The 26742-nt window shown below is 41.1% G+C and overlaps 1 protein-coding gene and 1 non-coding gene across 5 annotated transcripts in view; one reads left to right on the top strand and one right to left on the bottom strand.

The window, feature by feature from the left end:
• The window catches only part of JMJD1C (jumonji domain containing 1C), a 349752-nt gene that overhangs the window by 200219 nt on the left and 122791 nt on the right, over positions 1 to 26742 (top strand). The window lies entirely within an intron of this gene.
• LOC135274134 (U5 spliceosomal RNA) lies at positions 20737 to 20852 on the bottom strand. Its single transcript, XR_010341927.1, has one exon. It is a non-coding gene; the product is annotated as a U5 spliceosomal RNA (small nuclear RNA).

The following is a 26742-nucleotide window of genomic DNA, read 5'->3' as shown; positions in this document are numbered from 1 at the left end:
TGTATATTCTGTAGATTTGGGGTGGAAAGTTCTGTAAGGGTCTATTAGGTTTGCTTGGTCAAGGTCTGAGTTCAAGTCCTGGATATCCTTGTTAATTTTCTGTCTTGTTGATCTGTCTAATATTGGCAATGGGGTGTTAAAGTCTCCCACACTATTACTGTGTGAGAGTCTAAGTCTCTTTGTAAGTCATTAAGAACTTGCCTTATGTATCTGGGTGCTCCTGTATCGGGTGTGTATATATTTAGGATCATTAGCTCTTCTTGTTGCATTGATCCTTTTACCATTATGTAATGTCCTTCTTTGTCTCTTTTGATCTTTGTTGCTTTAAAGTCTATTTTATCAGAGATGAAAATTGCAACTCCTGCTTTTTTTTCTCTCCATTTGCTTGGTAAATCTTCCTCCATTCCTTTATTTTGAGCCTTTGTGTATCCTTGCATGTGAGGTGGGTTTCCTGGATACAGCACACCAATGGGTTTTGGCTTTTTATCCAATTTGCCAGTCTGTGTCTTTTGATTGGGGCATTTAGCCCATTTACATTTAGGGTTAATACTGTTATGTGTGAATTTGATCCTGTCATTTTGATTCTAGCTGGCTGTTTTGCCCATTAGGTGATGCAGTTTCTTCATTGTGTCGATTCTCTTTACCATTTGGTATGTTTTTGGAGTGGTTGGTACTGGTTGTTCCTTTCTATGTGTAGTGCCTCTTTCAGGAGCTCTTGTAAAGCAGGCCTGGTGGTGATGAAATCTCTGAGTACTTGCTTGTTCACAAAGGATTTTATTTTTCCTTCACTTATGAAGCTTAGTTTGGCTGGATATGAAATTCTGGGTTGAAAGTTCTTTTCTTTAAGTATGTTGAATATCGGCCCCCACTCTCTTCTGGCTTGTAGGGTTTCTGCTGAGAGATCTGCTGTGAGTCTGATGGGCTTCCCTTTGTGGGTAACCCGACCTTTCTCTCTGGCTGCCCTTAGCATTTTCTCCTTTATTTCAACCCTGGTGAATCTGACGATTATGTGCCTTGGGGTTGCTCTTCTTGAGGAATATCTTTGTGGTGGTCTCTGTATTTCCTGGACTTGAATAATGGCTTGCCTTGCTAGGTTGGGGAAGTTTTCCTGGATAGTATCCTGAAAAATATTTTTCAGCTTGGATTGATTCTCTCCGTCACATTCAGGTACACCTATCAAACGTAGATTATGTCTTTTCACATAGTCCCATATTCCTTGGAGACTTTCTTCATTCCTTTTTACCCTGTTTTCTCTAATCTTGCCTTCTCGTTTTATTTCATTGAGTTGATCTTCGACCTCTGATATCATTTCTTCTGCTTGGTCAGTTTGGCTGTTGAAACTTGTGTATGCTTCGTGAAGTTCTCGTGTTGTGTTTTTCAGCTCCATCAATTCACTTATATTCCTCTCTAAGTTTATTCTCATTAGCATTTCGTCAAATCTTTTTTCAAGGTTCTTAGTTTCTTTGCATTGGGTTAGAACATGTTCTTTTAGCTCACAGAAGTTTCTTCTTACCCACCTTCTGAAGCCTGATTCTGTCAATTCATCACACTCATTCTCCATGCAGCCTTGTTCCCTTGATGGTGAGGAGTTGTGATCCCTTGTAGGAGGAGAGGTGTTCTGATTTCAGGTGTTTTCATCCTTTTTGCACTGGTTTCTTCCCATCTTTGTGTATTTATCCACTTGTCGTCTTTGTAGTTGTTGACATTCAGGTTGGATCTCTTGAGTGGACGTCCAGTTTGTTGATGATGAAGTTATTTCTTTCTTTTTCTTAGTTTTCCTTCTAACAGTCTGGCCCCTCTGCTGTAGGACTGCTGAGGTCCACTCCAGGCCCTGCTTGCCTGGGGATCACCTGCAGCGGCTGCAGAATAGTAAAGGTTTCTGCCAGTTTCTTCTTCTGCTATCTTTGTCCCAGAAGATTACCCACCAGATGTCAGTCTGAGCTCTCCTTTATGAGGTGAGTGTTTGGATATACGGGGGTCAGGGAGCTGCTTGAGGAGACAGTCTGTCCTTTATCGGAGGTCAAGTGCTGAGCTGTGAGCTCCGTTGTTCATTCAGAGCTGCTGGGCAGGTACATTTAAGTCTGCTGCAGCAGAACTCGTAACCCCCCCGCCCCGCTTTTTTTTTTTCCCAGGTGCTCTGTCGCAGGGAGTTAGGGCTTTATTTATGAGTTTCTGTTGTACTGCTGCCTTTTTTCAGGGCTGCCATGCTCAGCGAGTAGGCAGCCTTGTCACTGTCTGCCTGCAGAGGCTTTGCTGAGCTGCTTTGGGCTCTGCCCAGCTGCCGCGTGAACTTCCCTGCAGTCCTGTTTGTTCGGGTGTAGTTAGATCTGCCTCGGCAATGGCGTCTCACCTCTATAATGGCGGACTCTCTCTGTAATGGCGGGGTGACTCGGCAATGGCAAACTACCTCCGTAGTGGTGGACTGCCTCAGTAATCGCAGACACCCCTCCCCCACAGAGTTGGACTGTCCCGGGTTCAGCTGTGTTTGCTGTGAATTTCTCAATCCAGAGCATTTCCGATTGCTGTTTTTTTGTGGGGGTGGGACCAGCCGAACCTGATCACCTGGCTCCCTGCCTCAGAGCCTTTTTTTTTTTTTTTAAGTTGAACAGTTGACTGTCTCCCAGGCGTTCCAGTCGCCTGTTGAAAAGACGCCAGGATCTGTGTGATTTCCCATGTGGCACTCCACTGCGCTGGCTGAAACAGCAGCGCTGAGTTTCGTGGTGCTTTTTTGCCCAGGAATCTCCTGGCCTGGCTCCCTGTTTCAGTCCCCTTTTTAATCAGATGAATGGGCGACTCTGCCTTCCTGGAGCTCCAATTGCCAGCTAAAATGGTGCCCAGACCCATGTATTTTGTATGGAGACCTAACGTGCCGTAGCGCCAGCAAAATAGCCGCACCGGTGAAAGCAGCCATGCTGGTGACCCATGGGGCTCCTCCGCCTGGGAATCTCTTGGTCTGTGGGCAATAAAAATCTGTCTGGAAATGCAGCGTCCAGTCACCCTTCGCGCTTTTACTTGGAGCTGCAATCTTGAGCTGCTTCTAATCTGCCATGTTGGATCCAGGGCCGAACAATATCTTAAATATTGTAACTTTATAAGTCTTGCTGTCCGACAAGGCGGTTGTTCCCATTTTGTTGTCTTGAAGTTCTATCTTAGCTATTCTTGGCAGTTTTCAAGATAAGCTTAATATATAAAAGAAGGAACCCCTTTGAGAATTTTTCAATGTAATGATATTGAATGTATATATTATTTCAGGGAAAATGTCTGCTTACTGTATTCTTTTCATCCATGAATATAGTATTTATGTCTCCATTTGTTTGGAGTCTTGTATTATGCTATTAGTTAGAGTTTACACTTTTTTCCACAAAATTTGCAAATCTTTTATTGATTAATGCCTTTGATCTGATAGTGATTATTGCTATTATAAGTAAAATGTGCATTTTGTGATAAATATTGATAGAAATGCAGTTAATTTTTGTGAAGTGATCTTTTGTCCAGTCGGCTTGCTGAATTCTTGTAAATGTTGTTATGATTTGATCAGAAATTATCTTTGACCTTTTGCCTAATGACTGTTTTTTTCTTCTTTTCCAGTACTTAAAAATTTCTTTTTGTGTGTGTAAGGTGTTGACTTTAGCCTACAAGTCTCTGTTAGCTATAATCAGTCATAGCAGGCATCATTGTATTTTATGTTTTATTTTTATTTTTGAGACAGAGTTGGCCAGGCATGGTGGCTCATGTTTGTAATCCCAGCACTTTGGGAGGCCGAGGCGGGTGAGTCACGAGATCAGAAGATCGAGACCATCCTGGCAACATGGTGAAACCTCGTCTCTACTAAAAGTACAAAAAATTAGCTGGGAGTGATGGCATGTGCCTGTAGTCCCAGCTACTCTTGAGGCTGAGGCAGGAGAATCACTTGAACTCAGGAGGTGGAGGTTGCAGTGAGCTGAGATCGCGCCACTGCACTCTAGCCTGGTGACAGCAAGACTCCATCTCAAAAAAAAAAAAAAAAAATAGAATGTAGTACTCTTTATTTCCTAATTCTCTCTCTCTGCCTCTCCGAAGTAAGTCAAAGCAGAACAGTTCTGTGGAGTCAACTGTATTCCCTCATTTGATACAGGTAGCACAGCATAGAGGAGAGGACATAAGCTTCATTACCACATGATCAGGACAAGCCAAGTATGTATAAGAAATTAAAACTAGTAATACCATCCAGTTACAAAGAAGATACAGAGGCAGAGATCTTACCGATAATAGGCCTCAGTGTCTACCTTTCTTTCTTTTCTTTCTTTCTTTTTTTTTTTTTTTTGAGACGGAATTTCACTCTTGTTGCCCAGGCTGGAGTACAATGGTGCAGTCTTGGCTCACTGCAACTTCCGTTTGCCCCCTGCCACCGCCGTTTAAAGTGATTCTCCTGCCTCAGCCTCCTGAGTAGCTGCAATTACAGGCACTTGCCACCACGGCTGGCTATATTTTTGCATTTTTAGTAGAGTTGGAGTTTCACCATGTTGGCCAGGCTCATCTTGAACTCCAGACCTTGGGTAATCCACCTCCCTCAGCCTCCCAAACTGCTGGGATTACAGGTGTGAGCCACTGTGCCCAGCTGCTTTATTCTTTATACTGTGTTGATATTTACATCTCTTAGTTTACTCTGTCATTTTGGTGGAGCACATCCTGAGTAGCTTTTTGATACACGGTGCTTGAGTTTTTTTCGTTTTTTTTTTTTTTTTGGTCTATCTTGAATAGTTTGCCTGGCTGTGGAATTTTAGTTTAGTTTGGAAGTTACTATTTTGAAGATGGACCATTGTAAAAGCTTACAAGCCTGCTTTTGAGAAGCCTGAGGCCATTCTGTTTTCTGATCCTTTATCACTTTTTCTTTCTAGAAGCGTGTAGAATCTTCTCTTTTTTCCCCAAGATTCTGAAATGTTGCTGTGATATTTCTTTATGTATGTCTATTTTTATCTGTTGTCTTAGGCCCTTTTAATCTGGCAACTTCTTCAGTCCAGGAAAATTTTCTTTAGTTGTTTCTGTTTCTTTTTGATGACAGTTTTCCCTCCTTTTTTTTTTCTATTTTCTCTTTAAATGGTATCTCTGTTCAGTTTTTTTTTTTGCTTTCTAATTTTCTCTCCTATTTCTGTTTCTCTCTTTTTGTTCTTCTTTCTGGAATATTTCCTTAAATTTCCTTTTAAGCTCCCAACTTTTTTTTCTATAGCAGCTTATTTTTGTTTCTTAGATGAAATAACTTTTTTCTGATAATATAAATCTTGGTTTTGTTAATGTCTTAGAGTCTATGCGAGTCTCTGTTTCCTACATTTTCCTCTTATTCTTTTGTCTCTCTCTGTGTTCATGGACCCTTTAAATTTAGAGGCTTTACACAGATACCAAATAATCACTGGCTAGGATGGATAGGGTTTGTCTGTTTTGAACTTTAGTGGATGGTGATCTGGGAAGCTTATTTTGTGTGTCAAACTCCAGTATACTAGACTTAAGATATCATGTCTCAGACTGGTTACTTTCCGCGGGGAAGAATCCATCTCCTACATAGATGGTAAGGATCTGTCTGCAAGAATTCTGGGTACAGAGTGGGGAAAGATAGCTGAAGTTCTTTAGATATTAGTATGCATACAGTCATTTAATTTCTTTTTTTTTTTTTTTTCTTTTAAGACAGAGTCTTGTTCTATCGCCCAGGCTGGAGTGCAATGGCAGGATCTTGGCTCACTGTAACCTCTGCCTATTGGGTTAAAGTGATTCTGCCTCAGCCTCCTGAGTAGCTGGTATTACAGGCATCTGCCACCACATCCAGCTGATTTTTTTGTATTTTTAGTAGAGACAGAGTTACACCATGTTGGCCAGGTTGGTCTCAAACTCCTGACCTCAAGTGATCTGCCTGCCTCAGGTTCCCAAAGTGCTAGGATTACAAGTGTGAGCCACCACATCCAGCTTAATTTCCCAATTTTGTTTTGGATATGATGAAGAAGCATAGAAATGAGTTTGGGTTTTCTCTGTATTGAGACCTTTTGTTTTAAATTCTGCAGAGAATAAACTTCTGAAACAGTGAATCTCTCTGGTACACATAGTTATGGAAGAGATTGAAGGATCTAATTTTTTTCTTGAATGGCTGTCACTGAAATCCTCCTTGCTTTTTAGTCCTGCTTCCTTAGCCCCCAGTTCCAATCTTACCTGGTGCTACCATTTATTATGGCTTTGTAAGATTCTGTGGTATACAGTGGGTTGGTTCTCAGCTTCTCTGTCAGGCTGGAATTCAGCTTTCTATCAAATTGCCATTGCTTTTTCTGTTTCTACCCACTTTGCCCCTATCCTTGTGAGGTACTTTTCTTTCTTAAAGATTTCTCCTGATGTAGTTTTTAGTAGGGTTTCAGGAGGGACTGAAATTGGATAGGCACGTGTCATTCGCCATCTTAACCCGGAAACCTAAACCTACTTTTAAATTGTCCTACTTATTTTTAATATGTGTGATATTTATGATGAAGCATTGAAATATCCTGAAATGCATAGTATCTAGGTGTTCCATATATGTTTTTAAAATAAATTATTCAGTGATTCTATTAACTATTTTTGTAAATCTCAGCATTCATGCTTTCTTTTTAGAATAGGAGCAAAGTTGTTTTTTTTTTTTTTTAAGAGATCTATTAGGAAATTTTGGATGAATCTGCAGAATTATTTGTTGAAACACCAACCACTATAAAAGTATCTAAATGAAGAAATTTTGTATTTAAATACCCTCTTTTCAGATAGATGCTTAAGAAGAAATATCAGGAACATTATTTTTAATTAAATTATGTATGTTACAGCACAGTTCACATATACGAGCATAGCAATATCCCTTTGAGAAAGATCTTTCAGTAAAGTAAATGAAGTTAACTCCAGGATGTCTAACCTTAGTAAAATGAAGAGGAATATGATTGACCAGACTTAATATTAATCCTAATAAATATGTTATAGATACTTTTGTTTTATATGGCAGTAAAACTACCTGTAAAGTTTATATATCATTGTATTTACTTGAATATTTGGAAAATTTTGAAAACGTCTTTCTATTATCTCAGTAATACATCTGGTGTTACTAATAGGTTATTGATATTTAACATTTTTATACTTTTCTTACAGACTTACTAGTGGGAACTCTTAAAAATAAGGTCATTGTACTTGTATATTTTTATTTTCAAAATATTTCGACTCTCAAGCTAAAATGTGGGATAAGCCCAGGTATATATATTTATTAAAATTTTTTAAGTGATGTCACAGTCATATATTTCTTCTTTGATAAATCTAGTTTCATCTGATAACCACCTTAATCTTAGACTTCTAGCCTTCAGAATTGTGAGTTTCTGGAGTTTGAGGATCTATATTGATGAGACCATAGGATCCAAAAATTAATCTAAAAGTCTTGACATGTCAAGACTTTGTCAAAACTAATAACAAAGTCTTGACATGTCAAGACTTTGTTGGTTGGGCATGGTGGTTCACACCTGTAATCCTAGTACTTTGGGAGGCCAAGGTGGGCAGATCATTTGAGGCCAATAGTTTGAGACCAGTCTGGCCAACATGGTGAAACTCCATCTCTACAAAAAATACAAAATTTAGCCCGGCTTAGTAGCACACACCTATAATTCCAGCTACTCTGGAGGCTGAGGCAGAACTGCTTGAGCCCGGGAGGCAGAGGTTGCAGTGAGCTGTTATCACACCACTGCACTCCAGCTTAGGTGACAGAGCAAGACTACATCTCAAAAAAGAAAGATAGAAGGGAGGGAGGGAGGGAGGAAGGAAGGAAGGAAAGGAAGGAAGGAAACATGATAAATTAATATCAAAGTGTTTTTCTTTTCTTTTTTTAAGAGATGTAGTCTCTGCCAGCATGGTAGCTCACACCTCTAATCCCAGTATTTTAGGAGGCCAAAGTGGGCAGATTGCTTGTGCCCAGGACTTTGAGTTTAGCCTGGGCAACAATGTAAAACTCCAACTCTATAAAAAATACAAAAATTAGTTGGTGCATGCCTATAGTCCCAGCTACTCAGAAGGCTGAGGAGGGAGGATCACTTGAGCCCAGAGTTAAAGGCTGCAGTGAGCGAGATTGTGCCACTGCACTCCAGCCTGGGCAACAGAGTAAGACTCTGTCTCATGTATACATACATACACACTCACAAATTAGCCGGCATGGTGGCGCTTGCCTGTAGTCTCAGCTACTTGAGGATTGATGTAGGAGGATCTCTGGAGCCTGGGAAGTTGAGACTGCAAGACCCTGCCTCCAAAGAGAGAGTCAGAGAGTCTTACCATGTCCTCCAGGCTGTAGTGCAGTGGTCCAATTAGAGCTCACTGCAACTTTTTTTTTTTTTGAGATAGAGTCTTGCTCTATTCCTAGGCTGTTGTGCAGTGGTGTGATCTTGGATCACTGCAACCTCTGCCTCCTGGGCTCAAGCAGTTCTCCTGCCTCACCCTCCCAAGTAGCAGAGACTATAGGTGCACACCACCACACCCAGCTATTTTTTTTTGTATTTTTAGTAGAGACAGGGTTTCACCGTGTTGGCCAGAATGGTCTTAATCTCCTAACCTGGTGATCGTACCGCCGTGGCCTCCCAAAGTGCTGGAATTACAGGCATGAGCCACCACGCCCGACTGCTCACTGCAACTTTTAACTCCTGGGCTCAAGATGGCCTCCCACTTCAGCCTCCCAAGTAGCTGGGACTACAGGCCCATGCCACCATGCCTGGCTAATATTTTAAAATACTTTTTTGGTAGAGATGGGGTCTTGCACCTTTGTCCAGGCTGTTCTTGAATTCCTGGCTTCAAGTGATCCTCCTGCGTCAGCCTCCCCAAGTGCTGGGATTACAGTTGTGAGTCACTGCACCTGACCTCCTAGTCATTCTTTAATTGGATGTGTCAAGCAGCTAATAGCTATTTTCTTGTTAATTTGATAATTGAAGTAGAAAAACTGTCACGTGTGTGTATTGGTTTTTTGTTTTTTGTTTTTTTAAGAAAAGATCACCCAGCCTAAAGTACAATGGTGTGATCACAGCTCACTCCAGCCTTGACCTTCCCAGGCTCAGATGATTCTCCCACCTCAGCCTCCCAAGCTGAGGCTGCAGGTGCACACAGCCACACCTGGCTAATTTTTGTGTTTTGCTGTATTGCTTAGGCTGGTCTCGAGCTTCTGGGCTCAAGCAGTCTATACCTTCTGGCCTCCCAAAGTGGTGGGATTATAGGTATGAGCCACTATACACTTTCATTTGTGAATTTGGATAGAGATTTCTTGTCATGATTTGAATCTTAACTTTGGCTGTGGTTTGATTTATTTTATTTTATTTTGAGACGGAGTCTTGCTCTGTCGCCCAGACTGGAGTGCAGTGGTGCCATCTCAGCTCACTGCAACCTCCACCTCCCGGCTTCAGGCAATTCTCCTGCCTCAGCCTCCCGAATAGCTGGAATTATAGGCATCTGCCACAATGCCTGGCTAATTTTGTATTTTTAGTAGAGATGGGGTTTTGCCATGTTGGCCAGGCTGATCTCAAACTCCTGACTTCAGGTGATCCACCCACTGCAGCTTCCCAAAGTGCTGGGATTACAGGCATGAGCCACCACACCCGGCTGATTTATTATACATAAAAACATTTTGGCTGGGTGTGATGACTCATGCCTGTAATCCCAGCGGTGGGCAGATTATGAGATCACGAGTTTGAGACCAGCCTAACCAACATAGTGAAGCCCTAAAAATACAAACCTTAGCCAGGCATGGTGGTATTCACCTGTAATCCCAGCTACTCAGGAGGCTGAGAGGCAGGAGAATTGCTTGAACCTGGGAGGCACAGGTTGCAGTGAGCCGAGATGGTGCCACTGCACTCCATCCATCGTGGGAAACAGAGTGAGACTTTGTCTCAAAAAAAAAAAAATATTTAAGCCTATTTGGCTTAACAGCTTGGTCACTACAAAAGATGTCTTAATTAAAAGACATTTATTTAAAAATGGAATGGAAGGCCAAGCGTAGTGGCTTGCCCCTATAACCCTGCACTGTGGGAGGCCGAGGTGGGAGGGTCACAAAGTCAGGAGTTCTAGACCAGCCTGGCCAACGTGGTGAAACCCCGTCTCTACTAAAAATACAAAAATTAGCCAAGCGTGCTAGTGCACACCTGTAATCCCAGCTACTCAGGAGGCTGAGGCAGGAGAATTGTTTGAACCTGGGAGGCAGAGGTTGCAGTGAGGCAAGATTGTACTACTGCACCTCAGCCTGGGAGACAGAGCAAGACTCCGTCCCAAAAAAAAGGAATAGAAGCACTTTCCTTTTTTACTATATACTAGTTTGCTGTGTGTGTAAACACACACATGTACATATACATATATATATATAAGTTTCACAATGGACTATACTTTCAAATCCTAGACTTTGCATACAGATTAAAAGAGTAAAAGCAGTTGCCATCTGATCTTTTCTGTGGCTTTATTTGAGTTTTTCCACCTCAACGTAGTTCCCAGTGTTTTTACTATACAGACTATCGTCATAATTACTATTCTTGCTGTGGCAAATTCTACCAACATTAAAAGTTGATTTGCATTTTAGGCAAAGTAATCTTATATTTTGAATTGTTCCTGACAACCCAAAAAACAAGAGTTTATTAATATGAATGTTTAGGCCAGGTGTGGTGGCTCATGCCTGTAATCCAAGCACTTTGGAGGCCAAGGCGGGCGGATCACCTGAGATTGGGAGTTCAAGACCAGCCTGACCAACATGGTGAAACCCCGTCTTAAAAAAAAAAAAAAATGAATATTTAAATATTGTGACTTTTGTTTCTTCTCGAGTCCTTTTCCATTTTGAATTTTAACAGGCAGCTGGGATTTTTTGGTGTTTTTTTATTTTGCTTTGTTTTTTAAAATTCCTGGCTGTGAATCCTAAGTCCTCATTCTCTCAGATGTAGCCAGCAATCTGGGCATGCCTGTGTCTGAAAAGTAGAGATAGCCTTATGCCCAAACTTCTGTTACCAATGCCTTCTGATATCCAATGAGTTATCTTGATTGCATTTCTGATAATGGCAAAGGCAGTAACCAACTATTATTCATATTTAATGATTTTCAAAAGTTCAAAATTTGTGTCTTTTGTCCCATTTTGGGGTCATAACAAGATAGTATATATAGTACCAACTATAAGAAGAATACTCTGATAGGAAGATACTGCCACGAATACAAAGATGAGTAAGGCAGAGTCCTTGCTCAGACTTTGTCCATTAATTACTGTAATTCAAGGTAGAGTAAGATAAGTGTCATAAGAGTATTTGTGTCTGACATCAAGTATGTAACAGACTCTGGCTTCTCAGGGATCTTCTTACTGTTCCCTCTGAAACTATTACATTGTTACCAGAAAAACTCTTAGTAAGAATTTAGAGTATCTGGATATATTAATGATAAACATGAATCTTGGTAATTTTTTGCTTGGCAAAGATAACAAGCTGTTATTGATAGCTTTCTGGGGTAATGAGCCGTTTTATTACTGTGACAAGACAGAAAGAAGAAATAATTTTTAAAACCTACATCCAGATAGTTTGTATGTTATTGATCTGAGATGCATGAAATGTCTGTGTGCTTACAGAGCGGCATAGCAGTACGAGAAATAACATGATGTGAATCAAATATGCACATTATACATGAGATTGTCATTTAGCATTGGTATTGATTAAAAGCACAACGAGGCAGGGTGTGGTGGCTCACGCCTGTAATCCTAGCACTTTGGGAGACTTGAGGCGGGTAGATCACCTGAGGTCAGGAGTTTGAGACCAGCCTGGCCAACATGGTGAAACCCTGTCTCTACTGAAAATACAAAACTTAACTGGGCATGGTGGCGTGTATCTGTAATTCCAGCTACCCAGGAGGCCGAGGCAGGAGGAACACTGGAACCGGGGAGGCAAAGGCTGCAGTGAGCCACGTTCGTACCACTGTACTCCAGCCTGAATGACAGAATGAGATGCGTCTCAAAAAAAAAAAAAGAAAAAAAAAACACAAGCTAAGTCTTTTTCAGTCAGTTAGAAGAATACCTCTCTTCCCTGAATGACTTACAATGCATACAAGCATTTTAAAGTCAGATTAATTATTGAAGGATCTTAGAGCCAAAGATTTTTAAATCATTAGTTCAAGAACTAGTCAATGAGAGATTGAATAAAATGTATTAAAACATGCTAGTGACTATTATAACACATTTTTTTTCCCTATTACTTTCTTTGAGTTTCAAGAAAGTTTCTAACTGAGTGTAGTGGTGCATGCCTGTAGTCTCAGCTACTCGAGAGGCTGTAGTGGGAAGATTGCTTGAGCCCAAGAGTTCGAGGTTACAGTGAGCTGTGATAGGCCACAGAGTAAGACTCTGTCTCAGAAAAATAGTTTCTATATGTGTATGTAAACTCTAGGAAGATGTGGATATTTATCGCTCTTGGTTTGTTTCTAAAGTGTAATTATTATTTGATTATGACTTGAATCTACTTTTTAAGGTTCCAGAATTTTGGCTAATTCCAAGTAAGACCTGATCTAGCAATGGCCTCATTACTAAGTCCAGCTCTTGCTAGAGCTTTCACTAATTACTTTCTGGGTCTAGGACTAGTGGTCAGACTGCAGCAGTCACAACTTGGTAAACATTTTGAATATTGACTTAAGATTTTGATATTCATATATGATTCATAGTTGAAGTAAAAATGTAGTTCCAAGATGTTGTAAAGGTTTCTTTCACTTTTTCTTTAATCTTAGCTGTCTGTGAAGATAAACATACAACTTGCCTTTTATAAACGGCTCTCGTGCATGATAAAGCTATAATGGGGTACTTTTTTTCTATTTTTCAAATATCAGATTAGCAAAGATCATATGTTTTGAACACATGTTTTTGAAGAGTGTGGAAAGACTACCACTCTCATTCATTGCTGGTTGTGAGTATATACAGATAATAGAAAGCTTGTGGAATGCATTTCTAATTATATATATTCATTACTCAGGCACATTTTTCTTCTAGTAACTTATTGTCCAGTCTACGTGCTTTTATGTTTTTTTGTGGGAAATGACTTGAGTACAGGGCTTCTTCTTGTATGTATTAGAAAATGGGAAACAACCTAAGTATCTGTTAAATAAACTGAGTGCAGTGGCTCATACCAGTAGTCCCAGCTACTCGGGAGGCTTAGGTGGGAGGAATTGCTTGAACCCAGGAGGTCGAGGCTGCAGTGAGCCATGATCCCACCACTGCACTCCAGCCTGGGCAACAGTGCAAGAACCTGTCTCAAGGAAATAAAAAGTTTAATAAATTATGTTACATGCATCCAGTGAACTAGAATGCAGCCAGCCATTTAAAAGAATGAAGTAGCTCTATATGTACTCACAGGGAATGGTTTGGTTTCCAAGTTATAGTAAGTTCTTTTTTGTTTGTTTATTTTTATTTTATTTATTAATTATTTAATTTTTTTTTTTTTTAAACTGAGCCTTGCTCTGTCACCCAGGCTGGAGTGCAGTGGTGCAGTCTCGGCTCACTGCAACCTTTGCCTCCCTGGTTCAAGTGATTCTCCTGCCTCAGCCTCCTGAATAGCTGGGATTACAGGTGTGTGCCACCATGCTCGGCTAATTTTTGTGTTTTTAGTAGAGACAGAGTTTCGTCCTGTTGGTCAGGCTGGTCTTGAACTCCTGACCTCATGATTCACCCGCCTCGGCCTCCCAAAGTGCTGGGATTACAGGCATGAGCCAGTGTGCCTGGCCTTATAGTAAGTTTTTTTAAGTGTAGGAATAAACAGAATTGCTTTAGCCATTTGGTTTCTTTTTTTTTTAATTGTGAAAATGTTTTATTTTAAATTTTACTTTCTGGGATACATGTGCAGAACGTGCAGGTTTGTTACATAGGTATACATGTGTCATGATGGTTTGCTGAACCTGTCAGTCCATCATCTAGGTATTATTCCCTGCATGCATTAGGTATTTATCTTAATGTCATCCTTCCCCTTGTCCCCCACTCCCTGACAGGCCCCAGTCCATGTGTTCTCATTGTTCAACTCCCATTTATGAGTTAGAACATACGGTGTTTGGTTTTCTGTTCCTGTGTGAGTTTGCTTAGAATGATTAGCCATTTATTTTATTTGTGATCTATAGCTTAAGTGTGCATGTATGTGTGCTTGAATATGCATACCATATCTGTGGAGGAAAACTTGTTAAAACTTGTTGCCTGTGTGATAAACTAGGTGTATGTCGTAGAGTAAAAGGGTAACTGGGATTTTTCTTCATATTTTTGAATTTTGTACCCTGTTCATGTGAGAGAGATTCTTAGAGGCTGGGTGCGGCTCATGCCTGTAATCCCAGCACTTTGGCAGGCCGAGGTGGAAGGATTGCTTGAGGCCAGGAGTTCAAGACCAGCCTGGGCAGTATGGCAAAACCCCATCTCTACAAAGAAATACAGAAATTAGCCAGCCATGGTGATGCATGCCTATAGTTCCGGCTATTTGGGAAGCTGAAGCAGGAGGATCACTTGAGCCCAGGAGGCAGAGGTTGCAGTGAGCCAAGGTCATGCCATTGCACTGCAGCCTGGGTGACAGAGTAGACACTGTCTCAAAAAAAGATTCTCGTACGTTTTCCTTTATTGCTCTTCCTGGGATATGTGATTCAGAATCCTGAGAAAATATGCCAAAGCCTTTACATGGAATATGCAACATCTATAGATGGTTCTCTCTTAATGAATTTATTTATTTTTCTTTTTTTTGAGACAGAGTCTCACTCTGTCACCCAAGCTGGAGTGCAGTGGTGGGATCTCAGCTCACTGCAACCTCCACCTCTCAGGTTCAAGTGATTCTTGTGCCTCAGCTTCCCAAGTAGCTGGGACTACAGGTGCATGCCACCATGCCCGGATAATTTTTGTACTTTTAGTAGAGACGGGGTTTCACGAATTTGGCTAGGCTGGTCTAGAACTCTTGGCCTCATGAGATCCACCTGCCTCGGCCTCCTAAAGTGCTGGGATTACAGGTGTCAGCCATCATGCCCGGCCTCTCAATGAATTTCTGTTAGGTTTCAACTTTAACCCTAAAAGTAATTTTCTGCTGTTTACATGATATGAAGATTCAAAGAAAAAAAAAATAGCAAAGATTTTGTTCATATAGTAGGGATGGTTCGATTAAAAAAATCTTTCTGCGATGGAACATTTTTTTTCAAACTAAAGTAGCAAACTTAGAAAATGTGTAAATATTTTTTATTTGTATCTGCACAAACAAGGATAGCCTCCCTTTCCTTTGGTACAAATATTTCATCTCTAATTTTATTGTGCTTTTCATAACCAGGCTAACTTCCTATGAGAGGATAGTTTGTGGCTCTGAACCCAATATACAAAGCTCTATGTGAGATAGTGCCCTTGACCTTCGCCTTACTAGTACTGTGACCAAGCTTCCTTACCAGACCGCCTGAGTGTATTCCCTTAAATATTTGGTTGAACGTTATATTCACTTTAGTGTGATAACTGCCTAGTGGAGTCAGTATTCAAGTAGTGTGGTTGTTTACTGTTTTTCTAGAAAATACAGATCATCAACAATTCTAATTGTACATACTCATCAACTCATGCATTCTACTTCTAAGGAATTTATCCTACAGTCTTATTTGTTGGAAATAAGCATAGGATGATCATCTTCATTATAAGGGGCATACTTTAAAGACCTGATCATCCATTAAAAAACCAAAAATTCATGAAGACTGGATTCCTTGAAAGGCTTTTACTGTTTCTTGCAGAGATGATTTTGCCTCAGAGTGTTGAAATTTGAACACAAGGATAAGGGCATTCTTCTAGATTTTCTTGGAATTCATAGGAATTAACCCAGTTTGTTTATCTTCAAATTATTTTTATGTTTTTGCCAAGAGATTATAAATTAAGAGTAATAGTTTTTATACAAAAATTATGGGCAGGAGTAACAAGGTTGACATTATTTGTGGGGCATTTGCAGTATTTGTTTTGCTCTATTGTTTGTGACCTAGGTAAACTCTGTTTTGTTGTGAATTAACCATTTTAAAATGGTCTTGCTGATAAACTGTAATAAAAAATCTAGGCCAGGTGTGGTGGATCACGCCTGTAATCTGAGCACTTTGGAAGGCCGAGGTGGGCAGATCACTGGAGGCCAGGTATTTGAGACCAGCCTTGCCAACGTGGTGAAACCCCATCTCCACAAAAAATACAAAAATTATCTGGGTGTGGTGGCACAGGCCTGTAATCCCAGATGCTTCAGAGTCTGAGGGATGAGAATTGCTTGAACCCAGGAGGTAGAGGTTGCAGTGAGCCAAGATCATGCCACTATACTTCAGCTTAGGCAATAGAGCAAGACTCCATCTCAAAAAAAAAAAAAAAAAAAAATTCAGTTATAATGTTTAAGGATATAATAACTCATATATCATCTTTATTTCTAAACTCTTTTCATATCGTATAGTTTCTTTCTTTTTTTTTTTTTTGAGATAGAGTCTTGCTCTTGTTGCCCAAGCTGGAGTGCAGTGGCATGACCTTGGCTCACTGCAACCTTCGCCTCCTGGGTTCAAGCCATCCTCCTGCCTCAACCTCCTGCGTAGCTGAGATTATATGCACCCACCACCACACCCAGCTAATTTTTTGTATTTTAAGTAGAGATGGGGTTTCGCCACATTGGCTAAGCTGGTCTGGAACTCCTGATATCAGGTCATCTGCCACCTCAGCCTCCCAAAGTGCTGGGATTACAGGCATCAGCCACCACTCCTGGCTCATATCATATAGTTTCTAGCATGATGCTTAATGTAGACTTAGTAATAATGTTTATTAAATATGTAAATTAATGACTAAATTTTTAAAAAAAGATTAGGATATATGTGGCATTCTGTCTTTTACTCATGTAGGGAGGACATCTTAAATATGCAGATATTTAGAAAAGATATGTTACGGGTTGAAATGTTCTCCCTAAAAAGATAACGTTAAAAATCTAATACTTGTGGTATATAGTACTTGTGAATGTAACCTCAATAAGAAGTAGTGTTTTTGAAGATAAAAATCAAATTAAGATGAGGTCATCAGAGTTGCCCTTAATCCAGGGTTTTGTTTTGTTTTGTTTTTTTTCTTTTTTTTTTTTAGATGGGGTTTCACCATGTTGGCCAGAATGGTCTCAATCTCCTGACCTTGTGATCCACCCACCTCAGCCTCCCAAAGTGCTGGGATTACAGGCATGAGCCACAGTGCCCAGCCCAGGGTTTCTTATAAGACAGAATATAGATACGGAGATACACAGTGTAGAAACCATGTGACAACAGTGGCAGAGATCAACATGATGCTCCTGCAAGCTAAGGATTACAAAAGGTTGCCAGCAGACCACCGGAAACTAGGAGAGGCAAGGAAGGGCTCTGGTACAGGTTTCAGAGGAGACATGGTCCTATTGGTGTCACTTTGTCAGCTGGAAACTCTGTGGCCAGTGACACCAATGCTTGAATTTTGCTCATTCCTGCTGGGCCCTTTCTGCCCCCTTAGCCTGGCAGGCTGAACTTGGCTCACACCACTGGCCTGGATCTCACACTTGACAAGCCAGGAGCAGAGCAGTGAGGGGAGTGTGAATGAGCAAGCTCAAGGTCTGGCCACTGTGCGCAGCCAGGCATACTGGCTGCTGTGGTGGGTCAGGCAGCTCCAGACACTGGTACAGGTGCCAGCCCTACTGTGAGGCTATAGTTGGATCAAATGTACCACAAGTGGCTGTCACTGCAAGCACGCATGTCTGGATGGAGGGAATGTGGTTTCACCTGAAAGCTCAGAGATGCCAGGAATTGCAGAGCCCCAAAGGGGGCACCAGTGTCATAGCCCTGACTTGGGGGGTCCTGAAGTCTGGGCTCTCAGTAGGGCTACAGCTCTTCTCTCTTTCTTGTTGCCTGCAGTGCAGTGAATGGAGGGGGAGGATTAGCTTCTTGAGATGGGGGTGGGGTGGCTGTTTCAGACCATTTGTATTACAGCTCTTTCAGTCTTGCCATCCCACTCCAGCTGGCACAACTCCTGGGCTGGCCTGGCCCTGCTGCTGCTTCTCATCCCATGGGGTGGCTACCTGGTGGACAGCAGGAGGAATATAGTGTTACAGCAGCTCTGGCTTGAGGAATCCTGAGGTCTGGGCCTCCAGAAAGTTTGCCACTCTTCACTCCCACAGTCCGAGAGCATGTCACCACTCACACCTTGGTAAGCCAGCCAGGAATCTATTACAGCTTATTTTGCTCCTGCCATTTGGTGAGTCTGGAATTCTTGTCCTGCATCCAGGAAGAATGAGGTTATGTGGACACCTGGAAGGTGGTGAAGCAAGGTGGAGAGGAGTGACAGAACAGCTCTCAGCAGAGAGGAGACCCAAAGTGGGTAGCTCCTATCTGCAGACAAGTAGTCCTGATGAGTATCTAAGTCTGGCTGAGTCCAGGGTTTTTTTTTTTTTTTTTTTTTTTTGAGACGGAGTTTCGCTCTTGATACCCAGGCTGGAGTGCAATGGCGCGATCTCGGCTCACCGCAATCTCCGCCTCCTGGGTTCAGGCAATTCTCCTGCCTCAGCCTCCTGAGTAGCTGGGATTACAGGCACGCGCCACCGTGCCCAGCTAATTTTTTGTATTAGTAGAGACGGGGTTTCACCATGTTGACCAGGATGGTCTCGATCTCTTGACCTCGTGATCCACCCGCCTCGGCCTCCCAAAGTGCTGGGATTACAGGCTTGAGCCACCGCGCCCGGCCTGAGTCCAGGGTTTTTATGGGCTCAGAAGGGAGCATGGTTGGGCCTGGAAAAGCACTATCTGACTGGCTAAAAGGCATTAAGGAAGTTCTCACTCTGGGCTGGAGACTCTACCTGGAACTGGCAGCCTGACCCCCAGGCTTCAGGTTGTCCCTGGCTTGTAGGTGGGGTTTCACCAGGGACCTGCCCTTCCCTTCTAAGAACTTGTCTGGTCCCGCCACCGTCCGTGGTTCATACATGCCGTCCAAGATGTCCAGGTTTTCCGTGCTGAGAGACGCCCACAGGCCCATGCCAAGCCACCCTTATACCATTGGCCTCCCTCCTATGCTCCTTGGCACCTAAAGTCTGGAGGGGGCCAAAGCAGCAGGGGCTGGCATGTCAGTGATGCTCTAAGCGCATGCACACCCACCCTGGTTGCAACAGCACCTGGGCTCAGCTGTCAGGGCATGTTCACAACTTTGCTATGCCACAGAACGGGTGCTGGGAGTGGAGAGAGGCCAGAGAGTAGGAGCATGCACTTCCAAGCCTGTGGGCAGTGGGCTTCTCAGGCCCCCGACAGCACAGGGATGCCTGGGTCTGGAGCCACAGCTGGACAGCTGCAGCTGCACCTGGGAGCATGAGTTTCTGCCGCACCAACTCAGTAGGGAATGGGGCTCCCACTGGAATCACCTGTTCCTGGCACCCCACTCCCTGCCTCTGCGGAGCACACAGCCCCCCGCTGCAACTGGTGTCCTCTCAGTGTCCATTACAGATGGGCCACCTCCACTATCATTGACATCTTGATTTTGGACTTCTAGCCTCCAGAATTATGAGGCAATCAATTTGTTGTTTAAGCCACCCACGAATGTTGTTTGTAGTAAGTACTTCATTACAGCAACCCTAGGACATAAATGAAAATATTTCACATTTTTATAATATTCCAATTTAATGTCTTCTTTTCAGCGTTTTACTTTTTCCCTTGTTTTCTCACCTTTTCCTTTTTCCTTATTTATTTTGTTTTCCCTACAGTCTCAATCTCCTCTCTAGCAGATGTTATAGTTTAAGTTCTTTTGGCCAGGTATTATCGTTCATGCCTGTAATCCTAGCATTTGAGATGCCCAGGCAGGAAGATCACTTGAGCTTAGGGGTTCCAGACCAGCCTGGAGAGCCAGTCTCTGTTTAAAAAAAAAAAAAATTGGCTGAGTGCAGTGGTGGGAGGCCAAGGTGGGCGGATCACCTGAGGTTGGGAGTTTGAGACCAGCCTGACCCAAACATGGAGAAACCCCATTTCTACTAAAAATAACAAAAGACGATAGCCGGGCCTGGTGGCAGGCACCTGTAATCTCAGCTACTTGGGACGCTGAGGCACGAGAATTGCTTGAACCCAGGAGGTGGAGGTTGCAGTGAGCTGAGATCGTACCATTGCACTCCAGCCTGGGCAACAAGAGTGAAAATCTGTTTCAAAAAAAAAAAAAAAAAAAAAATGAGCTGTGTGTGGTGGCACATGACTGTAATCTCAGCTGCTCAGGAGATTGAGGCAGGAAAATTGCTTGAACCCAGGAGGCAGAGGTTGCAGTGAGCTGAGATCAGGCTACCGTAATTCAGCCTGAGCGACAGAGCCAGACTCTGTCTCAAAAAAGAGAAAAAAGAATGCTCTCATTTTCTGAAATGGACTTGCCGACATCATTCTGCTGGGCTCTTAAATATGAAAATAGAATAAACAGGCATACATGAAAATCATCTATGCCTGTTTAGTTTTTTTCTAAATTAATATGGTTTTCACTTTTATGATAGGATATTGTACCATATTCATAGCTGAAATACTTTCCAGAGTAAACTATGTTTCCCACTAAATTCAGGTAGTACTTAAGCCAATCAGAGTTAAATGTTTATATCAGAGGCAGATAATTTTATAGATGAGAAAGTTGAAGGCCAAAGAAGTTTCCAGATTAAATTGTTGATTAAAATAAGACCTTAATTGAATGAGTAACAAATGAATAATTGAGTGACTGATGCTTGCTCTATGTTTATGCACAATGTGGTTTTTTTTCTTTTTCTTTTTTTTATGAGCCCTGCCTAAGCAGGACATCAAAAAATTCAATTATAAACTCATAATTGTTCCTCTCCATGGAAATCCTTAGTAAAAGGTGAAAGATTTATTTGTTATGAGAGAAACCAGAGCATACAATGTGGTTTTTATATGTAATAATTTTTATTCATCTTATATACTAAATCTATAAAATACATATATTTACATCTAAATTATGTTTGCTGTCTTCTGTCTGAATTTTCTGTTGTTACAGTCCTTCAATATGTTTTATTTTAAAAATTGACAATTTAATTGATACCACTTTAATTTACACTTTAGTACAATTTTTAAACTTATTTTCATGTAAATGATTAATATGTATTAACCGATTCTATTTTTATTTATTTATTTTTGAGATAGAGTCTCACCCTGTCACCTGTGTAGCCATCTCTGCTCACTGCAACCTCCACCTCCTGGGTTCAAGCAATTCTCGTACCTCAGCCTCCTGAGTAGGGAGTAGGATACCTACAAGGACTACAGCCATGTACCACCATGCCCGGCTAATTTTTTTTTTTTGAGACGGAGTTTTGCTCTTGTTGCCCACGCTGGAGTGCAGTGGGGTGATCCTGGCTCACTGCAACTTCCGCCTCCCGGGAAAGTGATTATCCTGCCTCAGCCTCCCGAATAGCTGGGATTATAGGCATGCGCCACCACTCCCGGCTAATTTTGTATTTTTAGTAGAGATAGGGTTTCTCCATGTTGGTCATGCTGGTCTCGGACTGTCAACCTCAGGTCATTTGCCTGCCTCAGCCTCCCAAAGTGCTAGGATTACAGGTGTGAGCCACCGTGCCTGGCCTTTCCTACCTCTCTTTATGATCACACATTGCTTACTTCTGGGATCAGCAGGGTTTTATCAGATCACAAGGATTCCTGGTAAATTCCTCACCAAGTAGCAAGATAGTCCATTTCATTGTGGGCCTCCAGCCTTGTGCATTTTGTGACAATTCTAAGTCTCAGTGAAAAGAATAAAGAGAAAAGTGGATGATCTAATATTGACAGTGGGGTGTTAAAGAAAAAAGAAAAAGTGGAGAGAAAAATGCATAGCCTTTCTTACTTTCACTTAGTTTTCCAACAACATAACTCTTTCTCTTTTTTTCTATACTTTTTCTGGTTTATGAACCCTGGTAATGTTTTTAAATAAACACTTCACTGTCAACACTAGTAACTGCATATGCTTTTCAGGATCCTAGGGATGATGATGAGAAAAGATGACAAAGGAGATGACTGGTTCCTAATTTTGAGAAACTCTCTAAGTGGTGAAATAAACACATATGGTTCAGGAAGGGAATAATTATATAGTAACAGGTACTTCGAAGAAATGTATAATCTGATTTATGAAAATCTTAAAATGAGAACTTACTAGTAAAATAGAGATTTTGGCTTTAAATTAAAAAATTGTCCTCTTCCACCTGCTTTTCTTTTAAAAACTTCATACTGTCAAACAGAAGAGACTATTTTATCTTTTACCACTAGATAACTAGTCTTACTAGAATGTAGAAAATATAGCTGATCCTCATTATGGTGCAGATTCTGTAATTGCAAATTTGCGTACTCACTAAAAATTATTTGTAACCCAAAATAGCACTTTCTTGGCCATTCATAGACTTATGCAGAGTGGAGAAAAATTTGAGTCACACATACACACATCTCCAACTGAAATGGAACAGGTGATGTTCTGCCTTCTTGTTTCAGATCTCATACTGCAAACAAATGTCCTTCTAATGGTCTATTTAATGTCACGTTTTTTTGTATTTTTGTGTTTTTCTGGTTTGGGTTAGTGATTTTGCTGTTTAAAATGCTCCCTAAATGTAGTGCCGAGTACTGCCTAATGTTTTTTAACTGCAAGAAGGCTGTGATGATAAGCCTTTTGTGGAAAATACGTGTGTTAGATAAGTTTTATTTAGGCATCAGTTAATAGTGCTGTTGTCCGTGATGTCAGTGTTACTGAATCAATGCCTGGGCATGGTGGCTCATGCCTTTAATCCCAGTACGTTGGGAGGCTAAGGTGGGTGAATTAACTCGGGTCAGGAGTTCCAGACCAGCCTGGCCAACATGGTGAAACCCTCTCTCTACTAAAAATACAAAAAATTAACTAGGTGTGGTGGCAAGCGCATGTAATTCCAGCTAATCGGGAGGCTGAGGCAGGAGAATTGCTTGAACCTGACAGGTGGAGGTTGCAGTGAGCCAAGATTTCACCATTGCACACCAGTCTGGGCAACAAAAGTGAAACTCCGTCTCCAAAAAAAAAAAAAAAAATACATATTTGGTGTGTTTAAAGAGAAATTACACATAAAACATGTTTACGGATAAATACTAACAAAAAACGTGACCAGAGGCTCATCGGAGCCTATCTTACATTTCCCTTAAGAGCAGTAGCTCAGTATTTACTAATTCAAAGTTTGAATTGACTTTACACAACAGAACTAGGATAAATAACAAGAATCAATTGTACCTACCAAATTTTTCTTGACTAAAATGTTAAAAGAACATTGTCTCTGACAATCTGGAAGTAAATTTTACCTTTTTCTTTTTGAAAGGAAACTTGCTTATAAAACAATTCAAAATCTAGTTAATACTTCTTGAGAGAGACCTCTTACTTGATCAACAGGTTCTCTGGTGAGCCTATGTAGAATCATAGCAACAAAGCAGCCCATGAAGGCAGAACTCATAGGCTTAAAACAGTAATTGTAATTTCTTAACATTTGCAGCTAATATTTGTGGTTGCTGTCAGAATTCTAAATGCAGGCCAGGTGTGGTGGCTCCCACCTGTGACTTCGGGAGGCTGAGGCAGGAGTATCACCTCAGGCCAGTAGTTCAGGACCAACCTGGGTAAGACCTTGTCTCTACAAAAAATAAAAAATTAGCTGGGCACAATGGCACATGTCTGTATTCCAGTATATTCAGGGAGGCTAAGGTGGGAGGATCACTTGAGCTCAGGAGTTCAAGGCTGCAGTGAGGCAGTGAGCCATGATTGAGCCACTGTACTTTAGCCCAAATGACACAGAGAGATACTCAAAAAAAAAAAAACCAAACAAAAAAAGAAACCTAAATGCTAACCTTTTTTTTTTCAAACTACTTCAGAAAGAATCTTTAATGGCTAATTCCTGTTTTTAAATTTGATGACCTAAGATGGTTGTGGCACTTCTTACATAATTTCCTCATAAAAAACTGTAGAGTGGCTGCAACAATTTAGTTCTACATTTTCAATACTGCCTTTTAAAATTAATTTCCTAGGAGCTGATGGAAGGTGTTTTCCCTAATGACCCTCAATTTTAGAACTTCTTTAGAAATATTTAATGATAGGCTTTGATTTTAGATACTATAGAAAATACAAAGACAAAATTGAAGAAATCTATGTCTTCCTAGAGCTCAAAGTTTTGTGGAGACAGATAAATGCATAAATAATAAGTTAAAACTATTTTTACTGTGTTGTACTACAAGTCCAAACAAACAGCAGCGGGTATATAAAGCAGAAAAGGATTAATTTTGAGTGGTGAGATACAGAAATTCATATACAAAGCTGTGTTTCAACTAGGCCTTGGAAAGATTGAGCCGAGCATAGTGACTCGTGCCTTTAATCCCAGCACTTTGGGAGGCCAAGGCAGGCGGATCAAAGTCAGGAGATTGAGACCATTCTGGCCAACATGGTGAAACCCCGTCTCTACTAAAAATATAAAAATTAGCTGGGTGTTGTGACACATGCCTGTAATCCCAGCTACTTGAGAGTCTGAGGCTGGAGAAGTGCTTGAACCCAGGAGGCAGAGGTTGCATTGAGCCGAGATCGTGCCACTGCACTCCAGCCTGGCAACAGAGCGAGACTGCATCTCAAAAAAAAAAAAAAATTGATTGAATTGTAACAGAAAAAGGGAAACATCTTAAGCTAAATCAGAGGAGAATAAATATGAAAGAACCGAAGACATTTAAGGATGTGAGATATGCATAATTACAAAAATGGCCATAGTGAAATATGAATCTGGAAAAAGGAAAGGGTTGAGTTGCTGAAGAGTTCATCTGCAAGGTTTAGATGATTAGGATATCTTTCAAAATGTAGTAGTAAAGCACTTTGAATAAGGGAATGATTCAGTTAAATTTGTCTTTTAGGATCAGTTGGAAGAGTCAGATTAAATGCCAGAAGGCCAATTAAGAAATCAAAATAACTGAATTAGTACATGAGAAAGGTCAGAAAAAGGACCTAGATGTGACAGGTATTATTTAAAGCCATGAGATGATCAGTTAGACTTCAAAGTGATTGGCTTAATCTTGAGCCACAGGCACATTTAAGGATTGTGAAGAAGTGGAGCCAGCTGGGAAGATTAAAAAAATATTAGAGAAATAGAAAGGAAAGCAACAGAATATGGTATTTTCAAAGTCGAGGGACGAATAAGTGTTTTATAACATAGGCTATCATTAATGTGAATGCCTCTGTCTTAAGGAGGGTGGAGGACTGAATTTTAGCAATAAGTGGGCCATTACTTTGAGAGAGGAGTTTCAAAGGAATGCAGAATTAGAAAGCTAGATCATGGGTGATTATAAAAGTAGGATGACCTGAAGATTTTATCTTGAGGCCCTATTTTATGACAATGAGTGTGTTGATTGTGTATTTTTGATGAAGGAAAAACAAATATTACATATTTCTATCTTACTTGATGTACCTGAGAGAGTGGTAGCAATGAATATAAGTGGTAAGTAGAAGAAATAGGAGAGGTCTCATCATCAGAATATGGCCAGGAAGGTAGTGATACATTCTTTATCCACCCCACTGGAATAAAAGCTCTATGAGAGCAGAGGGGTTTGTTTGGTTCTGCACACTACTTATCTCTAGGTATTTGTTGGTTCATTTGACGGCTGAAAGGATGAATATAAAATGGAGTGGCCATGGTTTATTTCAGTCAAGGTATTGGTGGCATTGAGACCACCAAACCAAGAAAAAGTTGAGGAAGTCATTTATTCTTTGAGACTGATTCTAGAATAACGATAATAGAAGTGATTATCTCTGGTAATGGGAATTGGAATGTGTGATCATCCTGGGGAAAATACTTGGCTAGGTTGGTTGTAGGCAATTTTTTTTTTGTTTTTGGAGAAAAAGTCTCACTCTGTCACCCAGGCTAGAGTGCAGTGGCGTGATCTCGTCTCACTGCAACCTCAGCCTCCTGAGTTAAAGTGATTCTCCTGCCTCAGCCCCCCAAGTAGCTGGGATTACAAGCAAGCGCCACCACACCTGGCTAATCTTTATATTTTTTGTAGAGATGGGGTTTCATCATGTTGACCAGGCTGGTCTAGAACTCCTGAACTCAGATGATTCGCCCATAACCCATATTAAAATACTGGGATTCTAGCTGCGTACCGTGGCTCACGCCTGTAATCCCAACACTTTGGGAGGCTAAGCAGTTGGATCACCTGAGGTCAGGAGTTGGAGACCAGCCTGACCAACATGGTGAAACCCCGTCTCTACTAAAAATAAAAATAAAAATAAATTAGCTGGATGTGGTGGTGCATGCCTGTAATCCCAGCTACTCGGGAGGCTAAAGCAGGAGTATCACTTGAAACCAGAAGGCAGAGGTTGCAGTGAGCCAAGATCATGCCATTACACTCCAGCCTGGGCAACAAGAGCGAAACCCCATTTCAAAAAAAGAAAGAATACCTGGATTATAGAATTATTAAATCAATTTAAAATATATAGCAAGAACTAAGGATATTGAAAGAATGAGAAAGCAAGCTTGAAGAAAATCTTTGCAAAAGACATGTCAGATTTTAAAAACGACTATTAAAATATGCAGGTTTTTTTGTTTTTGTTCTTGTTTTTTAAAGACAAGAGTCTCACTTTGTCACCCAGGCTGGAGTGCCCTAGTGTGAGATCTTGGCTCACTGCAACCTCCGCCTCCTATGTTCAAGTGATTCTCTTGCCTCAGTCTCCTAAGTAGCTGAGACCACAGGCATGCGCCGTTACACCTGGCTAATTTTTGTATTTTTGGTAGAGATGGGGTT

Source organism: Aotus nancymaae, unplaced genomic scaffold, assembly GCF_030222135.1.
Source record: "Aotus nancymaae isolate 86718 unplaced genomic scaffold, 86718_ANA_hifiasm-v0.15.2.pri h1tg000010l, whole genome shotgun sequence".
Lineage (NCBI taxonomy): Eukaryota > Metazoa > Chordata > Mammalia > Primates > Aotidae > Aotus > Aotus nancymaae.
The sequence above is the reverse complement of the archived record's forward strand: the minus strand, read 5'-3'. Positions and strand labels throughout refer to the sequence as shown.